Below are 12,446 nucleotides of genomic sequence, written 5' to 3' on the forward strand. Positions count from 1 at the left end.
CCCAGTGGTTGATGATCCAAATCCACCTAGTAGGGGGCGATATCCTTCTTCCAATAGAAGGTACACCGAGTCAGGCTCTGCGGTCAGGGAACCCCCATGGCATGATAATACTCGGGGACCTATTGACCAACACAGGCCTCCCCCCAACGCTCGCGAGGTGCCAACTCGAGGAGGGAATAGCGTGACAAGCCGGTTACATCATAGTCAGTCATAATTCAGGAACGAGCATGACTATAATGAAACTGACTCCGGCAGAAGGAACGCTGGTCGAGGGCGAGAAGAGAGAGGTGGAGAAAGGAACCCCCCACCAAGAGACAATAGGCCTGCGAGCCAGAACGCTGGGGGGCAGCCTAGGCAGCCTAACATCTTCCATCGATTGGGTGCCAGTGAGCAACGGCGTAGAGGTGATGACATAAGGGACGTGCTCAACGACAAACGCGAAAGGCACAATGAGAATGCCCCTTCAGCTCCGATTGCCCCAGCGATCCCAGACGTCGTGCAGGCCCAAATCGATGCCTTAAACCAGGTTGTCCAGCAGCTGGTGGGAAGTCGAACATCCCACATCGAGTATGATCAGAGAAGAGGCACTTCGTTCATGCCAATGATAGCTGTGGTGGAAACCCCCAGCAAATTCAAGATTCCAAGTATTACCGAAATTCGATGGGTACGGGGACCCATTATCTCATGTCAATAAGTTTGAGATACAAATGGACATCCAGAAGGTGTCAGATGATGCCCGTTGCAGGATTTTTTCGGCCACCCTATCTGACACTACTCAGGAGTGGTATTTTAAATTTCCCCTACAAACATAGTATCATGGGAAATGTTCGTGAGGGAATTCTACGGACAATTTTATGCTGGTTGTGTGCACCCAACTGGGGCCAATCAGCTGGTCGAGATACATCGAAAGGAGAGAGAATCTTTAAAGGAATATGTCCAGCGTTTCATGCAAGCAGCTGTTGGGGCTAAAACTTTTGGAGATGAAGGGAAAATGATTGGCCTTACTGCTGGAGTAAGGCACCATTCTCCTCTCTAGAACATCTTAAGAAAGAATGGGGTGAAGAGTACCCAGGAGTTTCTTGATCAAGAAGATCGCTACATTAAGCTCGAGGACGCGATCGCTAACGAGGGGAAATTGCTTGTGAAGGAAAATGGACCAAAAGAAGATCCCGCCAAAGCCACCAATGGGTCAGATAAACCCAATGACAATGGAAAAGGCAACAGAAACGGTAAAAACAATTGAAAAAGGGCAAGCAATGAACCATCAACATCTGAAAATAAGCACCCTAAAGGCAACAGATACAAGCCAAGATTCACCAATTACACGGCCCTTGTAGAGCGGAGCAGAGGTTTACCAGGCGGCCAGCGCCAATGTCCCTTATAAGCGACCAGCGCCAATAAAGAAGGATATCTCCAAGAGAGATACAACAAAATTTTGTCGTTTTCACAACGACTATAGTCATGACACTAATGAGTGCAACCAGCTAAAGGACGAGATTGAGTTCCTTATCAGACAAGGACACCTGAGGAGATACATGCAAGCCACAAGAGGTTCTTAGTGAGAGGCTCAAGGAGGCAACGAGCAGGCACCTGTACGCTAACATTCGAAACCTTTTACAGCCAGCTCCTGTGGTAGGTAGGTTACTCACCATTTGTGGTGGCCCACACCTTGCAGGAGACAGTGGGAAGGCAAGGGAGCGATACACTCAAACCTTACGCCACGACTAGGACATCGAGATGCTAAATGTGGAGGAGTGAGCGCCCAAAAAATCTCGAATAGAGGAAGAGTAAATAACTTTCTCTAAGCTTGATGCTCCGCATGTCTGATTCCCACATTCGGATCCGCTGGTCGTGGACGTCTAGATTTCCAACATGATGGTTAAGAGGGTGTTGGTTGACACAGGGAGCTCAATCAATATCTTGTACAAATCTTCACTAGAGAGGATGAAGTTGTCCGTGAAGGACCTGGAGCCGTGCAACCAAACCATTTATGGTTTTTCTGGTGAAGGGCTTACGCCAACAGGGTTGATTAGGCTTCTGATTACAGTAGGAACTGCACCCGTGAACAGGACATTACTCACTACTTTTATAGTAGTTGATTGTCCTTCCGCATAAAATGCTATAATTGGAAGGCCTATTTTGGTCGACCTGCGAGCTGTGACCTCGGTTCGGCACCTTGCCATGAAATTCCCAACTGACGCAGGGATAGGATGTGTATTGGGAAACCAATGGGAAGCGAGGGAGTGTTACAATTCCTCGATATCTAAGGCGAAGAAAGGTGGATCGAAGGAAGGCATCGAAAAAGAGTTGCAAACGACCAATGAAACACAAGCCCAATTAGGTGATTCCGTCACCAAATAGGGTGTTGCCCAAAGTAAGGATAGGGATTTGGGTCCTCTCTTTGGGGATTTTGATGAAGAAGTAGGACCAATCGAGGACCTTGAAGAGGTCCAACTCGATGAAGCAGATTCGACCAGGGTTGTGAAAGTCGGTAATAACTTAGAAACACCGATAAAATAAAAGCTGGTGGAATTTTTGAAGAAGAGCCAGGAAGTCTTTGCCTGGTCGCATAAAGACATGGTTAGAATTGACCCAGCAGTTATCAACCATGTCCTGAACATAGACAAGAGTTTTCCACCAGTGCAACAGAAAAGAAGAAAGCTCTAAGCGAAGAAGTTGAGAAGCTAAAGGAGAACGGATTCATCAGGGTAGCGTTTTATCCATCGTGGGTCTCTAATCCCGTACTAGTACCCAATCTGAATGGGAAGTGGAGAACATGCATGGATTTCACAGATCTTAATAAAGCCTGCTTGAAAGATTGTTTCCCTCTCCCAAGGATCAATCAGCTGGTTGATGCCACTTCGAGGCACGAGATTCTATCATTTATGGATGCATACTTTGGGTATAATCAGATCAGTATGCACCCACCTGATGAGGATCAGGCTAGCTTTCACACCGATACAGGGCTTTACTGTTACAAAGTAATGCCCTTCGGTTTGAAAAATGCTGGTGCGTCTTATGAGCGACTAGTCAATCATATGTTTAAGGAGCTAATCGACACAAATATGGAAGTATATGTTGATGACATGCTGGTTAAGTCGAAGAAGGTAGAAGAACACATAGGGGACTTGCAAGAGTGCTTCAATGTCTTGAATAAGTATCAGATGAAGCTGAATCCCCTCAAGTGTTCCTTCGGAGTTGGATCAGGGAAATTTATGGGATATATAGTGAACTCATGAGGAATTGAAGCTAATACCGAAAAGATCAAGGCCCTGGTTGATATGAAATCGCCAATGAAGATCAAAGATGTTCAAAGTTTAACAGGGAGAATCGCTGCTCTAAGTAGATTTATCTCCAAATCGACGGACAAGTGCATCCCATTTTTTAATCTACTTAGAAGCAATAAAAAATTTGAGTGGATAGAGGAATGCGAGCAGGCTTTTCAAGCTTTAAAGTCTCACATTCGCAGGTACTTATTCTATCTAAGTCGATCGAGAAAGAACTCTGTTCATCTACTTGTCGACCACAGAATATGCTGCTATTGCTGTCTTGGTAAGAGAGGAGGAAAATGTGCAAAAGTCCGTATATTATGTAAGCAAAAGGCTAATAGGAGAAGAATTGTGGTATCCGCCCATTGAAAAATTAGCCTACTGCTTGATTTTAGCCTCCAGAAAGTTGTGGCCATACTTCCAAGCTCACCCCATCACAGTATTAACCGATCAGTCCCTACGGCATGTTCTGCAGAAGCTAGAAGCCGCTGGCCAATTAATGAAATAGGCAATAGAATTGGGGCAATTTAAAATTTGTTACTTACCACGAGCATCAGTAAAAGGGGAAGCTCTGGCCGACTTCTTTGTAGAGCACACTGGGCTTCCAAATAGCGAACAGATAGAAGAGCCTGAGCCTCAAAGCCAAACTCCCTCTTGGAAGTTGTTTACAGACAGTTCATCCAATGAACATCACGCTGGAGCCGGAGTGATTTTGATAATGCCTGAAGGACATCGATTCCACTATGCAATCAGATTCGACTTCATAGCATCCAATGACGAAGTCAAATATGAAGCCCTACTTGCAGGGTTACGATTAGCCAGGGACATGAACATAAAGTCACTTGAAATCTATAGTGACTCCCAGTTGCTGGTTAATCAGATTACTGGAGAGTATCAAGCCCGGGGTCTAAAGATGAGTTCTTAGGTGAACAAAGCAAAGGACTTGTTGGCACAGTTTGAAAGATATACTCTACAGCAAGTACCTCGCGACCAGAACTCAAGCGTTGATGCCTTGGCCAAGTTAGTGGGTGCAAAGAAAGGGCCCTCCAAAGGCAAGCTGCTCAGTTTATCCTTGTCAATGAAATTCTATACTGAAGAGGGTACTCAATGCCACTCCTAAGGTGTGTTTCTAAAGAAAAAGCCAAGGAGTTAATGCGAGAAGTCCATGAAGGTTTCTATGGGGACCACGCTGGGGGGTAGAGTTTATCAAAAAAGATCCTAAGGTAAGGATACTTTTGGCCAAAAATGAATGAAGACTCAATGGAATTTGTTCAAAAGTTTGACAAGTGTCAGAGATTCTCGAAGATTCTACAAGCAGCCCCTAATGAGCTAAAGCAGATGCAATGTCCGTGGCCATTCGCAGTATGGGGAATAGACCTAATTGGATCTTTGCCCACGGGGAAAGGCGACGTCAAATACGCCGTGGTGGCTGTCGATTACTTCACGAAGTGGGCCGAGGCTAAGCCACTTGCAACCATAATGACCAAAAAGTGCTAGAAGAATGGATGAAGAGGCAAGGTTGCCCCTGCCTCAATGTGGTATCTCGACCAAGCGCTGTAGGCGCACCCAGGCAGGTTTGCCCTCTGGTCGATGGAAGGTTTGTTTAGGGTATTCCCAGAAATCCCATACTTTTTGAGATAATCCCCTATCATCCTAGCTGTAATGTTGCTAGGAGGAGTAACATACCATTCGACGTCTGATCGAAGGATGTCCTGGGGTTGGTCGAAAGAATTTCAGCTCGAGGAGCAGGCTGATTTGCAGGTGGGTTGGTTGGTTTCTTTTTTTTGGGTGGTGGATTTTACTCGACCCATGTTTGATGGACTGGTTGAAGGTCTATTAGACGGGGTATGGGAAAAAGGAATCTCCAGGATAAGTAAGGACGGCTGATCTTGATCTTCAAGCAACTAGGTGAGCAAGTTGTCGTCGATCGGCCTCTCACCTCCCCACGGATCGTGCATGAAAATCTGTGAATAGAGAAGGGGAGATGAGAATATACGGCCAAAAGACCAAGAAGTGTAAAGAGTTGGAATAATGTTGCTCGTGTATAAAAGTTAAGTTTTTTACGACCAACAGCATTCTAACAAAAACACTATGCTCTATGCGTACAGTTTGGAAAATGGATTAAAAGCAGAAGTGAAAAAAATTTCAAGAAAAACTTTTTGACTTTGAATGGGCGAGAAAAACCCATTTTTTCTACAAGTCTAAAAATCAAATTTTTACTTCGATTTTACGTCCTAAATTAATAATCCTAACTACCAAACTGATTCCTAACCCCTGCAAAGTATTGTTTTCCTATCATGTTAGGTTCAGATCTATATACCCATTTACCCCAAAACAAATTTTTCAAGAACGTTTGAGAACTCAGAATCTGAAACGAATAAAAAACAAATATTGCATGGCAACTCAACGACTGAGAAGTTTGAGAAACTTACTTGGATAAAGGTTGGAGTAAATTTTTGAAACGCGAAGTCGGAAGGTTGGATAGAAGCTTCGAGAATCATCAAGACCGTCTAAGCTTCTAGGCTTTCTGTGACTTGTTCTTCGGTGTTCTTAAAGTGAAAGTGAAATGTAAAAAGTGAAAAATGATTCTGAGGAGTTATTTATATTGATCGAGGAGCAGTTACCAAAGTAATCATAAAGGGTAACTTTCCAAGACTTGGGTAAGTGTAATAGCCGTCAGACCACTTTTGGGAAACCGCAAAGACATGATTGGTTGCCTTTCTCGAGAAGGCATGGGTGGCTCTAACAGATTTGATAGGGCATACGAAAAGACGGTCGCCTAAGTTTACTTTATGCTGGTAGCAATAAAATAAACTTGGGGGGCAAATGTCTACCCTAAAATGGCTCATGATGATGTGGCAAGCACGTGGCAACTTTAAGTGAATAAGTCATGTTCGACCATTAACCAGAGAGTTATCGATTGATCAAGCCTCATGCTTAGGTGCGACCAGTCTGGTTGCATACTTTCGTTCATTTCTTTTTGATATGCAATCTTGTAATATTGGCATTAATTGTATTTTCCTTTATTACCTTGATATGCATGTCTTAATTATAATTACGGTCCGTTGGACCATGTAACCTTCTTGAGCCTATAAATAAGAATCAAAGGGCTTAAGGAAGGGACTTTTGGAACTTTGAATCTTTGTACTCAGAGAGAGAAGCATATAGTGTGATTATTCACAAAAATTGTAATCTTCCCAAAGCTGGTGAAACTCGTGAACCCTAGTTCACTAATCACAGTGTTGGGATTCAATATCAATAAGAGTACTAAGTGGACGTAGGTCATTACCATCCATTGGGGCCAAACCACTATAAATCGTTTGTTTTACATTTAATTCTCTTCTTGTTTTCTTCTCATTTTCTATCGTTTATTTGACTCCGTGTCGTTGACCAATTTGAGGGTAAATAATAATTTTTATGGTTTACATGTCCCTAGGCCTATTTTATTCAACTTACTCACACACTGCTAATAACTCTCTGAGGTCAATTAGTAGAGGCAGATTGGGAAGTTTGTTCAAATTTCCTTTAAGCAAAGATTGTTTATGGTGAAAGGACAAGATTTAGGTTTTTTTTCAAGTATTTTTTTTCACAATTACACAATAATATGATAAGAGAAATAAAATAGGACAAAATAGATAATGTTAACTAAAATTGAACAAGAGTTGGAAGGCATAGCATGCCATCAACCATAACAAAAATAAAGTAAAAAGTAGGAGGCGAAAATTGCCATCAACTAGTAAATATGCACAAAAATATAACAATAAAAATAAATAAAGCAAATTACAACAATGATTAGGAGGCACAAGTGTCGTCAACTAAAAAAAATAGAAAGCATAATTATAAATAGATATAGATATATATAAGAAAAAAATTATGGGTGGAAGAACCATCCCAAATTTTCTTCTTATCTTTGTTTTTTAGTTTTATATTTTTATAATTTTGTTATAGTGCAAAAATTAATATAACTAGTAGAGGAATTCACTAACCTTGACAAAAATTTCGTTTCTCTTCTTGCAACTCACTGACAATGGCGCTAAAAACTTGATGGACCAAAAATGGGTATGTTTTAAATATGTAAATTGCAAGCGCACGAATCGTTTATATAGTATAGAGTTCGTGTAAGCAAGGATGTCGAACCCAAAGGAGTTGTCTAAAATAAAAAAGAAACTATTTTAAACCAAAATTAAATAAATTCTAACCTAGCTCCAAAGATTGATAAGGTTTATTGTCAAGAAATTAAAATAAAAGATTGAAAATAAAACTATTTAAGAGAAGAAAAATATACCAATTATGATGTGTAAATCTCTGATAATGACCTGCTAATCCCAGAAAGCTTCTTACCTCTGATGCATTCTTCGATCTTGGCCAATCATTCGTAGCCTCTACCTTAGATGGGTCTACTACAAATCCATCCTTGGATATAATGTGCCCGAGGAATGCTACTTGGGAAACCCAAAACTCGCACTTCTTGAACTTGGCGTAAAGTTGATGCTCCTTTAGTTGTAACAAGATCAACCTTAGGTGCTCCTCGTGCTTGACTTCGTCCTTTGAGTATACTAAGATGTCTTTGATGACCACTATGACGAATTTATCTAAGTATTCTTAAAGATCCTATTCATTAAATCCATAAAGGCGGATGGAGCATTGGTAAGACCGAAAGACATGACTAAAAACTCGTAATGCCTATAACGAGTTCTAAAAGTTGTCTTAGGAATATCCTCTCCCCGCACCTTGAGCTGATGGTACCTGGATCGTAAATCAATCTTTGAAAACAAGGTCGCACCTCGGAGTTGATCAAACAAGTCGTCAATCCGGGGTAGCAGGTACTTATTCTTAGTCGTCACCTTATTCAGCTCACGGTAATCTATGCACATCTGCATGCTTCCGTCCTTTTTCTTCACAAATAGCACTGGTGCTCCCCATGGAGAATGGAACCCAAATCTATGAGTTCTTCTAGCTGCATCTTTAACTCCTTGAGTTCGGTAGGTGCCATTCGGTATGGTGCCTTGGAGATAGGCTCGGTGCCCGGTACCAATTCGATTGTGAAGTCAATTTCCCGAGTCGGCGGTAACCCTGGTAAGTCATCAGCAAATACTTCTGGGAATTCTCTTACAATGCAAACGTCTCCAACCTTAAGTGGTGTTTCCTTTACCACATCTGTGATGCTGGCTAAGAATGCTTGACATATTTTTTCTATAATCCTTTGAGCTTTGAGAGATGATATTAGCGGTGTGCGTAGTCCTGAAACTTGCCCCATGAAGCATAATCTATGGCCGTCAGGTGTGTCGAACGTTACTTTCTTGTGTTTGCAGTCGATGGTTGCGCCATTCTTCGCTAACCAGTCCATGCCTACTATCACGTCGAAGTCTTTGATCTCCAGTTCTATCAGGTCTCCTTCTAGTTCTACGTCCTCAATCTTGATCGGTACACCTCGTCCTATCCGTGATGATAGAACTACTTTGCCCGAAGGCAACTCTATTACAAACCTAGTTCTAAATCTTTCACAAGGTTTGTCTAGATTTTCTATCATTCCTAACTAGATATACGAATGAGTGGCTCTCGAATCAAATAATACAGAACATATATTATTGAGGATAGAAACCTGACCTATGACCACTTTATTGCTAGCATCAGCTTCTCCTTGGGTTAAGGCAAATACCCTGGCAGGAACCATCTTGTCTTCCTTTTTCCCCTCTTGCTTGAGCTGGGGATAGTCTCTCTTCCGGTGTCCTTCCTGATCAAAGTTGTAGCATCCCTTGTGTCTTTCCGGCATTCACCAGGATGTTTCTTCTGGCACTTAGCACATTGCGGGTATTCTACATAACCCGACCTATTACCTCCATTATTCGTCTGTGCCTTTTTATCGCTATCGGACTGCTTATTATCATGATGCCTTCCTTTCTGATCGTTATTGTTGTTGTGGGACTGATTGCTGATGTTATTGTGGTTGTTGTTCCGACTAGTCTGAGGTTGACTCTGTTGTTTAGGCTCAGGCTTACTGGCTTCTTCTTTACTAACATTTGCTAGAAGCCTTTCTACTTCTATTGTCGTTTCTAGAACATCGGTATAGGTAGTATTTCTTGGGTTTGCTAGCTTAAACCCTAGCTCAATCTTCGGTCAAAATCCTCTAACGAACTTGGTCACCCTTAGAAAGTCAGTTGGAACCATTTTTGGTGCAAACTTAGTTAATCGGTCAAACTGCCGAGCATATTCTGCCACTGATAAACTCTCTTGCTTTAGACCAGCGAATTCCTCAACTCTTGAAGCAATGACCGCCGAATCGTAGTACTTTTTGTGGAACAGCTCCACAAATTGGGTCCAAGTCATAGTGGCAATATCATGAGTCTGCTGAACTATGTCCCATCATATTCTGGCATCTTTCTTGAACAGAGATGAAATGCAGGATATGCGGTCCGCGTTGCCGAGATTCATGTGCGTCAGGATTGGCTCCACATTTTTGAGCCATTCTTCCACCTCGAAGGGGTGTGTTGTCCCTTCAAAGTTCAGAGCGTGTTGCTTATGAAATCGCTCATAAACTGGCTCCATTTGGTGAGCTGGGTATGGCGTATAGTTTTCCATTGGCCATCCCCCATATGGACCAACTTGATGGGGTGTAGGGGCCATTTGCTGAGGCTGTGGCAGAGGCTGAACCTGTTGTCGCTGTTGCTACAGTAATTCTTTAACTTGCTGTCATAGTCTAGCAATTTCTGCAGTGTTGTCAACCAGCGGTGGCGGCGGCGGTGCATATCTGATGGCAGTAGCATGCACTCCCCTGCTACGAACTTAAGGGGCTTCATTGCTTACAGGAGCATCGTTGGAGGCATTTCCATTGGCGCGAGCAAATCTTTGAAGCGACATATTTAGCAGAGTTCTAACAGTTGAGAAAACCATGTTAGAACTTTACCCTAACAGGGTCTAAGGCAAAACTTAATCTAAACATACATAACTCGGACCTATTAATTATGATTTCTTATGAAAATTATATAAGCCTTCTTCATTATTAGAGTGGGTTTCTATACTTAGAAAAATAAGCCATCTTTATTATTTTCTAAGTCTGTTTCTAATCATCCTATATGACTAAATTCTCAGGCTCGAAACTTGTAGTTGTTCCAAAGTTAACCATATTGAGGGAGGGTTGGGATCAGTAAAATCGTTCCCACTACTATGGCCCCATAACTCTAAATATAGAGAACCCAGTTCATTGATTTGTATCCACCTTCACCGAACTTAGTCATTATTCATTAAATTATTATTTATTATGATTGAAAAGAAAATCAAACTCATACATGTCATCAAAATAAGAATGATATTAATTTGGAAAAAAAAAATTCACTATTTACAATCACAATTGCAAATAAACAAAATAAATAAGAAACTAATCTATTCTTAAAAATCGAGATCTTTTACATCGGATCCTTCATCAAACATATCGTCATCTATTTCTTCATAGCCATCATTGTCTTGTGCCTCAAAATGCCCTCGAGGAAGATTCCTAAAAATTCTATGTTTTTGCTCATCTGTAAATTGAAATTCCATTTTTGAAGTGAACCTAAGTATGAGAAAATAATATCTCATAGCTACCGACAATTCATCTTCATCATCTATCGTCTCCCAAATATCTTCTAAGGATGAAATCATAGTAGGATAATCTCTAAAAAGTCTAATTACTAAAACGTATTGCTCCGTTAATCTCATCATGATTTGCTTAGATTCTTAGAGGTGACCTATCTCCTGGTGAAACAAAAGTAGTCTCTGAGTGATTCTTTCTAGCACTCCTACGGTGTTTCTTGGTTCTATAATTCTTTTTAAGGCCTTAGTGGCTCGGATATCCTCATAAGTTAATGCTTCATTCATTCTTCACTGAAAACATAAAGGCTAAAATCATTAGCTATACATATAAACATAATAACTATAATCATAAACACTTACTTGGTGGTTAGATTCAGAGCTTGAGCGTGTGTATCAAGGAGCAATGAATGAGCATGATTACCACCATCCTTGACTTTGTGAGGGTGTCTAGTAATGAGAGGGTGGCTTGTGCCACATACATGTTTTGGTAGGATGCCCAAATTTGGTGGGAAGTGATATCCCAGACCAAAAATGTCAATGCCCTGAGTTGGGAAGAGTTTCAGACTCTATTTGATGAGAAGTACTACAATGATGTCATCAGGGCTGCAAAGGCTAAAGAGTTCAGCATATTACTTCAGGGGAGTTTGTCATTGATTGAATATGCTCTAAAGTTTGACAGATTGGAAAAGTTTTCCATGGAGCTGGTGCCCACTGATGGGACCAGAAGGGAGAGGTTTCTTCAGGGGCTATAGCTTAGAATAGCTTGGGATGTTTGTATCACAATTGTGGCTGGAGTTACTACTTATGCGCAGGTGGTTGAAAAGGCACTCACGGCTGAGAGCGCAGAGAACAAGATCTGCCATAACAGTACAGCTAGGAGAGACACTAAGAGGGTGGGACCTCCATTTACAGGTTCAGGTAAGGGTGGAGGCCCTAGTGATCAGAAGAGGAAGGCTCCTGATACCTTCCTAGCTCCTAGTCCTGATAGATGACCATGTTGTATTTTAATGGGGTGCCAGGGTGGCAGTGAGGCCTGGAGGACTTATCCAGGGTGCCCTAGGTGTAAGAGATTCCATTTGGGGGAGTGTAGGGCAAAGGCTTGCTTCTTCTATGGGGCAATGGGACATTTCAAGAAAGATTTCCCAAAAGCAAGAAAGGAAGTACCCAGGAAGGTGAATAGCTCGACCCTAGCTCGAGTGTTTGCAGAAGCTGAGGCTTCACCCTTAGTAGTTACATGTCAACTTTTTAGTGTTGGAACCCCTTATACGGTTTTGATTGATTCTAGTGCTACACATTCTTTTGTTGCTAGTAGAATTATTGATAGACTGTGTAGACCATGTGATTATTATGCTATGGGGTTCGGGACCTTGTTACCCACTGGGGAGTTAGTACTATCCAGAAGATGGGTCAGATCACTGCTAGTGATAGTAGAGGGTAGGGAATTGTCAGTTGATTTGATAGAGTTAGTTATGACTAACTTTGATATTATTCTAGGTATGAATTGATTAGTGAAGTATGAGGCAACCATAGATTGCAGAAGGAAGATGGTAACCTTTGAACCTAAAGGTGAGGATCCTTTTGTATTTGTTGGCATTGTGCATGGACATC

This window comes from Humulus lupulus, chromosome 6, assembly GCF_963169125.1.
Source record: "Humulus lupulus chromosome 6, drHumLupu1.1, whole genome shotgun sequence".
NCBI classification, from domain to species: Eukaryota; Viridiplantae; Streptophyta; class Magnoliopsida; order Rosales; family Cannabaceae; genus Humulus; species Humulus lupulus.